The sequence below is a fragment of the Colletotrichum destructivum genome, chromosome 6 (assembly GCF_034447905.1).
Source record: "Colletotrichum destructivum chromosome 6, complete sequence".
In the NCBI taxonomy this organism is placed as follows: domain Eukaryota; kingdom Fungi; phylum Ascomycota; class Sordariomycetes; order Glomerellales; family Glomerellaceae; genus Colletotrichum; species Colletotrichum destructivum.
In genome coordinates this window covers 4370001-4379568 of record NC_085901.1, presented here as the reverse complement: position 1 = coordinate 4379568, position 9568 = coordinate 4370001, and positions in this window count along the sequence as shown.

Sequence of the window (9568 nt, the reverse complement as noted above, 5' to 3'; positions counted from 1 at the left end):
CTAACCCTAACCCTAACCCTAACCCTAACCCTAACCCTAACCCTAACCCTAACCCTAACCCTAACCCTAACCCTAACCCTAACCCTAACCCTAACCCTAACCCTAACCCTAACCCTTCCACAATCCTTCCACAATCCTTACTCACGCGTCGACGAACCCCTACAACCCCGCCATCCACCTTCCACCTTCCACAATCCTTACTCACGCGTCGACGAACCTACTCTTCCAACAACTCACAAGCTTAGCGGGGGCTGGCTAGACGCCTGGGTTCCTGGGTTCCTGGGTTCCTACCACGTTGCAACAGTCGTCTGCCGTTCCGACGCTTATTGGGACCCTCCCCGTAGCCGCCTAAGCCACCGTTCTGCCTTGTCTACGTCGTCTACGTTAACCCTAACCCTCGACTGCCGTCCCCTACCCGTGCACAGTGCAGAAAGCCGTGTGATATCCATTTACACTGTCTGCGCCTCCCTTCCCTCCTACTATGTCTTCTCCTTCTTGCGGCTACGCCTGACTGTCTAAAGAGAAGGCCTTTGTCTCTTAACCATGTCTGTTAACCATGTCAATTAACCCTAACCCTGCTCCCTAACCCTCCTTAGGTCCTACCCTAACCCTAACCCTAAGCCCCCCTATCCCTACCGAGGCAGTGCCGCTGCACCAGCACCTCCCACGCCGCCAGCGCGTTCGTTGACGTCTCCTCCCCGTCCACATGCCGTGACCGCCCCAGCCACCCTGTGAATTCCTCCTCGTCGCCCGCGTCCACCTCGAACGCCTCAAACAGCCACCGCTGCGCCGCGCTGAATTGGCTCGTCCACTGGATCGCCGGCAGCACCGCGTCCATCCACCGGCACCCGCCCCCAGCCCCGCCCCCAGCCCCGGGCCCGGCCCCGGCCCCGGCCCCGGCCCCGGCCCCGGCCCCCGTGTCCCGCCCCCGCCCCTGCCCCCCTCCGGCTCCCCTCCTGCCCTGACCCTCCCCCGCCCCCCCTTCCCGCCCACCCCTCCTCGCACACCGTCTGCGGGAGCCCGCACAGCCAGCAGCACGCAAACCGCTCGAACCGCACCTTCGCCCGCCACCGGAGGAATCGCCCGCCCTCCAGCCGCGGGCAGCATCCTGTCTTGTGTCCCTGGAACCGACCACGCTTCCACTCAATCCTCTTCCCGTTGCACCACGCCATGTAACACACTGCGCATCCGCCCTCCACCTCCCTCAGCCACTCCTGCAGGCCCTTCGACAACGCCTGCCTTGCCTTGGTGTCCTGTGCTGCCCGGCTAACCCTAACCTCCTCCCCGTCCCCGTCCCCGCTGCTGCCTGCCTCTTCTTCCGCAACCCCCTGGCAGTGGTCGCATGCCTCCGCCCCGAGCTGCCGGCAGTCTCTGCCGTCTCCGTCCATAAACTCCCCGAGTACCGCCCGCCGGCACCCCTCCGTCTCCATGAGCGCCTGCATCCCCTGCTGGTCCACCTGGTTCACGTCCGCCGCGAACGCGTCCCGCTGCGGCCCCCTCTCTCCGTCCCGGAAGATCACCGACTCCACCGTCTCGCCCTTGTCCCGGCCCCCTCGCCCCGTCTGCTGCGCGAAGTCCACGAGCCCGTACGGCGCCTCTGCGTGGATCACCGCCACCACGCCCCGGATGTCTACCCCCGACCCGAGTCCCGTTGTTGCTGCCATCCACCGGCTTCCGGACCGCCCCTTGGACCACGCCTCGAGCGCCTCCCATCGCCCCTCCGCGCTCAGGGACCCGTGGTACGCCGCGCATCCGATCGCCGTCGCCACCTGCTTGCATTTGGCCTTGGACCGGCAGTAGACCACCCCCTTCTGACCTGCTGCCATCTGCCGCCCGAGTCGCCCGACCTCGTCCACGACCGCCGTCATGATCGCGGGGAACCCCCCGGGCACCACCCCTGCTACGCGGTATCGGATGTTGACCCGCGCCGTGCTGGCCCGCACCGTCGTTGCGTCCTCCGCCAGCATCAGCCGCCGGAACCACGCCTCCATCCGGACCGGCAGCGTTGCCGTCAGCAGGATCATCGGCACCCCGAACCGGTAGAGGCCCTTGACCTCCGCCAGCTGGGGGCGGTACCCGCCGTCGAGGAGCATCGTGTGACACTCGTCCACGAAGATGCGCTTGAGCACCCTGCGCGCCCGGAGTCCTTCGCCGTAGGACAGGAACTCGGCGAACTGGGAGTGCTCCGCGCTGACGAACACGATCGACGCCACCCGTTCCCCCTCCCGCCGGCCTGTCACCGCCCTCGGCTGCCAGTGGAGCACGTCGACCCCGGCTGTCCTGGCCCCCTCGACGAGGCTGTTGAGGAGCGCCGCGAACGGCACGACCACGATGCTGACCCCGCCGTGCACCTCCCGCACCGCCGGCAGCTGGAAGAGCGCGCTTTTGCCTGCCCCCGTCGGCAGCACCACGATGAGGACGTCGCCCTGCCGCAGCGACATGACCCTGCGCGCCGCCTCGTGCTGCTCCGCCGTCCTCCAGCCCGCCTCGTCCCCGAAGAGCACGCGCAGCCCGGCCTCGAGCCGCCTGTCCAGCTCCGCCTCCTCCGGCGCGCTTCTCCGTGCCAGCATGGCGTCGTTGGCGGCTCGCTTCCGGCGGCCCGAGTGCGTGGCCTGCTGCTCTCGGCTGGTGGCCGGCCTCGTGGGGGTGGCTATGGGGTTGGCCGGTGCTGCTGCCTCCGCCGGCTGGCCTGATGCCCTCCGCTTCCTGGACAACGACGCAGGTGCTGCTGGTGTGCCGACTGGGTACGTGGCGCCGGCGTCGCCGGCGGCCAGCTGTCCCTGTCGCTCGGCTTGCCTCTGCTGCCCCCCCTGCCCTCCCGACGGCGGCGGCAACTCGAGGAAGGCGTGCCACAGCCGGCTGATCTCGCGGAAGTTGGCCACCATCTCCGGCTGCAGCTGGTTGGGGAACTGCACGTCGATGGCGTAGTGCCGCCTGGCCGTGACCCCGGCGTGCGTTGCCTGCAGGTCCCATACGAACTCCAGCCGGGACTTCCTCCGCACCTCGCCCGTCAGGGGGTCTGTTCCCGTCGTCCCGCCGCCTGCGCCGCCCGCGCCCGGCCCGGCCCCATCGTCCTCCTCGGCCATCTCGACCTCCGCCTGCTTCACCACGAGGCCGCGGATCCTCCTGCCCAGCTCGATGGCTACGTGCCGGTAGCTCGACACCGTGAGGCGGACGCCTATCGCCGCCGACGTCGCCGCGTCGAGCTCCTTGCTGAGCTCCGTCGTGTCCCACAGGCCCCGGCGCCCGTCCTTCCAGAGCCACGGGTGGAGCGAGGCCGGCGGGCCCTGTATGCCGGCCTCGGCCTGGAGGAGCCTCTCGAAGGGCAGCAGCCAGGCGACGTAGGCCACCATCATCTTGCCGACCGCCTCGGGCAGGAAACGGGCCACCTTCCGGCTGAGGCCCCGGATCGCCCGGTTCTTGTCCCGGTCCGTGACGAGCATCACCTGCCCGTCGAAGACGAAGACGTTCCGCGCCATGTCCTGCGTGTCGCAGTACCGCATCGTCGTCATCTCCGGCCCCCGCCCGGGCTGGCCCCCCCATATGTGGGCCGACGCGAGAAGCGACCGCTTGAAGGACTGCGCCCTGGCCAGCCAGCCGAGCACGCCGTCGCGCCGCCACTGCTGCAGCCTCGCGTCCCACATGCTGCCGCGGCAGAGCTCGGCCAGCGTCCCGGGCCCCGGCCGGAGCCAGGCGTTCTTCTCGTGCGTCGCGAAGGACCGCCCGGCGCCTTCGAACACGAGCGTGTCGACGACGCCGTCCAGCGCCAGCTGCCCGCCCGCCTCCGCCCACCCCCCGCGCATGAGCTCGTGCAGCGTTGCCTCGGCCTCGGCCCTGGGCTGCTGCGCCGCCCGTCGGAAGTCGTCGATGGCCACCCGCTGCCCGAGGTAGCGGAGTGCCTGCCCGCTCTTCTCCCACATCACCCGAGGCGTGCCGCCCTCCCTGTTCCGGTGGCCCTTGCCGTACGCCATCATGCGGATGATGGCGCTGAAGGGCGTGTGCGACCCGTCGGCGAGCCAGTGCCGGTACTGCTCTACAAAGCCGTCCACTACCTCCGCGCTCATCTCGTTGGGGTCCCCGTCGATTGCCTCCTTCTCGAAGAAGTGTTCCAGCATCAATATGCGCCCGCACCACAGGAGCCCCGCGAGCCGCTGGGTGAACCGGGATGCCGGGCTCCACCCAACCCCGCTGCTCTGACCGCTTCCGCTACCGCTGCCGGCCGTCCCCCCACTCCTCTTTGCCGGGTTCATGACCCCGAGCACGGCGGTGAAGTGGATGAGCGGGTTCGCAAAAGTGTCCACGGCAACCTTCTGCTTTAGGGACACAATGCAGAACTGGTACACCCGTCGATCTAGCGCCCTGCTGTGCTCTGGGCGGCCGCCGTCGGCCGCTTGGCTGGCCCCGGCAGCCCCAGACCCACGGCGGAGGATTTGTTGACCCTCCATGCTGAGGGTGTTGCTCCTGCTGCTGGTGGCAAGCCGGCCGGCTGCGTAGCTGCTGTCGTTGTCGCTGTCGTCGTCGTAGTAGTGACCGTTGTTGTCGTCGTCCTCGCTCTCGGTACTCGCCCTGGTCGGCTGTGTCTGGCTGTAGCACCAGCTGCCCCGACCTTGACGGCTTGCACTGGCGTCGCCTGCTACGGCGAGGGCCTCGGCCATTGCGTCCAGTGCCGTCCACTGCTCGTCTGTGAAGCGGATCCTGCGCTGCTGTTGTGCCTCTGTCCGGCCTAGCTGATGCGCCCGTAGGCAGTAACAGAGATACCTCTCCCACACCGCCTGGTAGTTCCGGACTGTTGATTCCATTTGCTCGAGCGCGAACGGCCGTCCGTGGGGCTTGGCCGGATCGACGCTCTTCAGCCACCTCTTTGTCTCGTGGGGCACCTTGTCGAGCCGGAGGGAGCACCTGGCCACCTCGTGGCGGAAGCTCTCCTGCAGGAGGGCCAGCCGTCGCTGCTCCTCCCGGCCCTCCTCGTCCCGGACCGTGTCCCGCGCTGCCGCCGACAGGGGCGCCTTCCCGGCCTCGTACAGGTCCACCAGGTTGCGCCCGTCGAGGTGTACGGCCCAACCCATCTCCCTCACCCAGGCCGACTGTCGGTTGACGTCGGAGGTGGCGACGACTGTCCGCTCCCAGTGCTCGTCCTCGGCTGTCATAAGCTCCTGCCGTCTCGCCAGCCGCTCGGCGAATACGTCGTTGCTCCCCTGCCGGGGTGACTGCGACAGCGGCCCTCCCTCGTTCGTCCCGGGGTCGCGGACGATCCAGTACCGTGCGTAGCGGCCTTGCGATAGCGACTGCAGCCTTACTGCCCCCCAGTCGATGGGCTCGGCTTCTTTGCTGTTGGTAGCCCTGGGGCCGACTGCCGGCCTGCCTGTGCTGTGTGTCCCTTGCTGTACGTGCAGCTTCACTAGCTTCCGGCTGCTTGTCCGGAAGTCGCACCGCCTGCATCCATATCCGTCTAGCACAGTTAGCTGCTCAAGTGGCAGGCTGCCGTCCGGTGGTAGTTCGCATGTGTGGGGGTCCTCAAGAGGGCTGTCATAGGCGGCCGCCCAGGCTAGGTCGACCACTGCACGGAGCGTTGCTCCCTTGAGCTGGTGAGTCTGCCGGAAGTGGCCCTCGACGCCACCGTCCGGTCGGACCGCCTGCTTGCAGTGCGTGCAGACAGCAACCCGAGGCCGCTCTACAAAGGTGAGGTACAGACTGGCGTTGACGTCTGCACAGGGTGGACTGCCTCTGCCGCTTGTACAGCTGCTTCCGCCCATTGTCGTCTTAGTCTGCAGTGTTGAATTACTAAACATCAGCCTATTCAGCATAGGCTCTCTTTAGAAAAACACAGGTGGTTATAGTATAAAGGGTTAGGTAGGCATAGTAAACAAGACTATGTTTATTAAGTAGGTAGTTGCTTTAATTATCTTTACATGCCATGTTGCATAGTGGGTCTGGCGTTGCTAGAGAGACTAGCAGCCTTTATAGTGTAGTAAGCAGAGAGGGGATAGGGGGGAGGAGGTAAAGAATAAGAAGAAAAAAAACCTAGATAAGTTTAAAAAGGAAAATAAAAGATTTTTAAGTAAAAAGAATAAATAGTATTACTAGCTAGGAAGGCTAAATTATGTTATTTATAGTATTGTAAGAAATACTAGTGTTTTCTATCTACAATATTGTAAGGTATAAGAATAAGAAGAAATGAAAAGTAAGAAGAATAGGGAAAGGGTTAAGCTGTACACTACTGTAGGCCTACTAAGTAACTTAAGGGGGTATAAAAGATAAAGTCCTCCTTCTATCCTTACTACTTACATTTGCAGGGTTTATAGTCTCTTTAGCTGCTGTCTTCTTTATAGATTACTAATCTATTACTCTTCCCTACCTTATGCAAATGTTGCTTATCCCCTTGTTTAGCTAGACTACACCTTACCTCCCCTATCTACTGCAGGCAGAGGTTGTTCTTCTGTTCTTTTCTACATTACTCCGTCTTTAGCCTACAGGTCTATTTTTGTAGAAACGCAAACTAATCCCTCTTAAACAACGTTATAGTAACTAAGATTATAAGTATAAAATTTATAATAGCTTCTATAAGCTTGAAATAGCTTTGCTTTTATTACTATAGTAACTACTAGAAGTACTTTTAATTATATCTATTAATCTCCCTAATTCCCTTCTTAGTAGCTAGCCCTAAGTAGTCTAGCCTTACTTACTTACTATAAAGGAGTTTCTAAGGTTTATTAGTTTAGGGTTCTATAATAGAGCTACTTTAACCTATAGCCTTTACTAAACTACATTTACATAGAGTAAGCCTACTACAACTTAACTAAGGTTAGTATACTACCCTAGGGCTAATAACTAGCCCTAGTAGGCACTAGTACTATAGATTGTAGATAGCAATAAGGTAACTACAAATAGGAATTAGGACATCTTTACCTAGGATAGGACTTAGTCCTCTATAGGCAGTCTACTCTTCTACATGCCGCTTATTCTAGGGTTTATCTTCTAATAATTTGCAACACAACTAAGGTGGAAGGATTGCCTTCCTGCCCTTATAGCCTTGGCGAGAGAGATCTATAACAATTGGATCTGGGGGTCTGGACTTGCAGCAGAGCCGGGCTTCGAACTAGGGACGGCCTTGCCGCCTGCTGGCCTGCTGCGGGCGATCCCTCCTCTAGTCTGGTCTGTGGCCGGCTGGCCTTGCGATCCTGCCCTTGATGCGAACCCTGGCTCCTGTGAGGCCCCCAGGCGGTCCGGACTTTGGTCCGAACCTCCGGGTTGGCGTAGGGTGGCCTTCGTGCGGGGCTGAGGATGGCGCGCCGTCGCCGAGACGCCGTCGACCTTGAAGGTGACGGGCCTGCGTTTTCAGAGAGAGATCGATGCGCTGCCGACTTTGAACGTCGGGTCCATGAGTACCAGCCTCAAAGCAGGCTGGGCAGGCAGTGCAACGGCTTTATCAGGGGGGTCAATTCGTCAGGTTTTATAGGCTGCAGGAAAACAATCCCCTGCTTGGTTGTTTCGAAAGGGAAGGAACGGGCCGTCTGCACCTTCCCTTCAGAGGGGTTTCTATAAAAAAAAGGGGGATAGAAAAACAGCCAACACCCCCTCCCTCACCCCCTCTTTTCCTTCCTCCTTCAGCTACACAGGCCAGCCCTCTCAGCCGAAGCTGATCTTCTGTGACTGGTGTTGGAGGCCACCTGGGGCCTGCCCTCGCCGGCCGGCCTTGTTCCTGGGCCCGGCCTCCGCTGCGCAGTCCGGTCTCTGGTCCGATCCGTGGCCGGCTCTGTGCGGGCAGTCCGGACTTTGGTCCGATTCGAGGCGGCCCACTCCTCGCCCGGGCCCAGCAGTCGGATCTCTGCTTAGGGTTTCCGGCCTTCAGCCCTGCAGTATTTTAACGGCTGCCTTCGGCCCCGCCTTAGTGAGTGATCAATAAATACCTATAATAACCCTGCCTGTCCTCTTTTGCTGGATTCTTTAGACGGTAGCAAACGTCTTTGTGGCCCTGATACAGGCGCTTCGCGTTTAAGTCTGATTGGATCCGGAGATCTGGACCTGCGGCTGAGCCAGGCATGGAAACAAGGGCGGCCTTGCCGCCTGCTGGCCTGCCTCGGGCGATCCCTCCTTTGGTCCGATCTGTAGCTGTCCGGCCTGGCAGTCCTGTCCTTAGTCTGATCCCTTGCTCTAGAGGCCTCGGCCGTCCGATCCTTGGCCGGCCCTGGCGACCCTGTTGACCTTGCCTGGCAATGTTGATAATAGACGACGCCAAGGCGAGAGACCAGCCACGACGGCGAGGCGCAAGATCTCAACATGTTTGTTGACTGGATTAACTGTACGTGCTGCAGGGTTTTATAGGCTGCCTTTGGCCTACCTTAGTTAGCAATATATAAATCCCTATTATAACCCTGCCTGCCCTCTTTTGCTGGATTCTTCACACAGTAGCAAACGTCTCTGTGGCCCCGATACAGGCGCTTCGCGTTTAATTCTGATCGGATCCGGAGATCTGGACCTGCGGCCGAGCCAGGCACGGAAGAAGGGGCCGGCCTTGCCGCCTGCTGGCCTGCCTCGGGCGATCCCTCCTTTGATCCGATCCGTGGCCGGCTGGCCTTGCGGTCTTAGCCTTGGTCCGATCCTGGCCTTGCAATCCTGCCCCTGGTCCGATCCCTGGCCGGCTCTGGCGGCCTTGTTGTCAGCCCTTCCACAATCGGCGTGCCTCTCCATCTGAGAGCGTGCAGTACATCGTGGATTGTGATTGTCTTGGCCCCACGATGGTGGCTTGAGGTTGACGAGGGCAGCCTTGTTGAGAGTAGGTAGGCTTTTATACTAGATAATGTACTGGTTACGCATTGTATGTATTGTTGCTAGGGACAATCTGTCTATTTATTGCAGGCAGCTAATTGCAAGGGTTGAGTTAAAGCACCTACCTTTTACCTACCCCCCCTATTTCAACCCCCTATTTAGACTATAGACTAAAGGTGCTACTTTTAACCCTATCTCTAATAAAACTAGCTATTAGATTATAAATAAGATATAATCCTATATGTAAATAATAGTACTAACTATTAAAGTAGTAGGGCTTATATACATTTTATTAGTATTTTAATCTTACTATTAATTAAAGTAAACTAGACTTATTACTTACTTCTCTAATTATATATATGTATATGTAATATACTTTATAGATAGTACTATAAAGACTACTTAAGTTTTATGCTATAGTTAACATTATATAATAGAGTATTCTATAATATCTTTTCTATTCTACTAATTTAATACTTATAGAAAGGCTTTAAAAGAATAAGACTACTTCTACTTAGTCTACTATATTTTAAAAGCGAATACTACTAGTCTTTTAATATTCTATCCCATAGTTATTAAATAAATTAATAATATTAAAACAAAGCCTAACTTTACTATAACCTTAATGTAGCTGTAGTAATACTACATTAAATTTATCAATTATACTTATTGTAGATTAGGTTAATAAAAACTAGATAAACGCTTAATTTTTATACTTATATATAATGTTTTAGGAAAGTTAAACTTAGTAGTACTTTTATGTTTTTTTAAACTACTAAAGCTAGCTATCTAATAGGAAGGT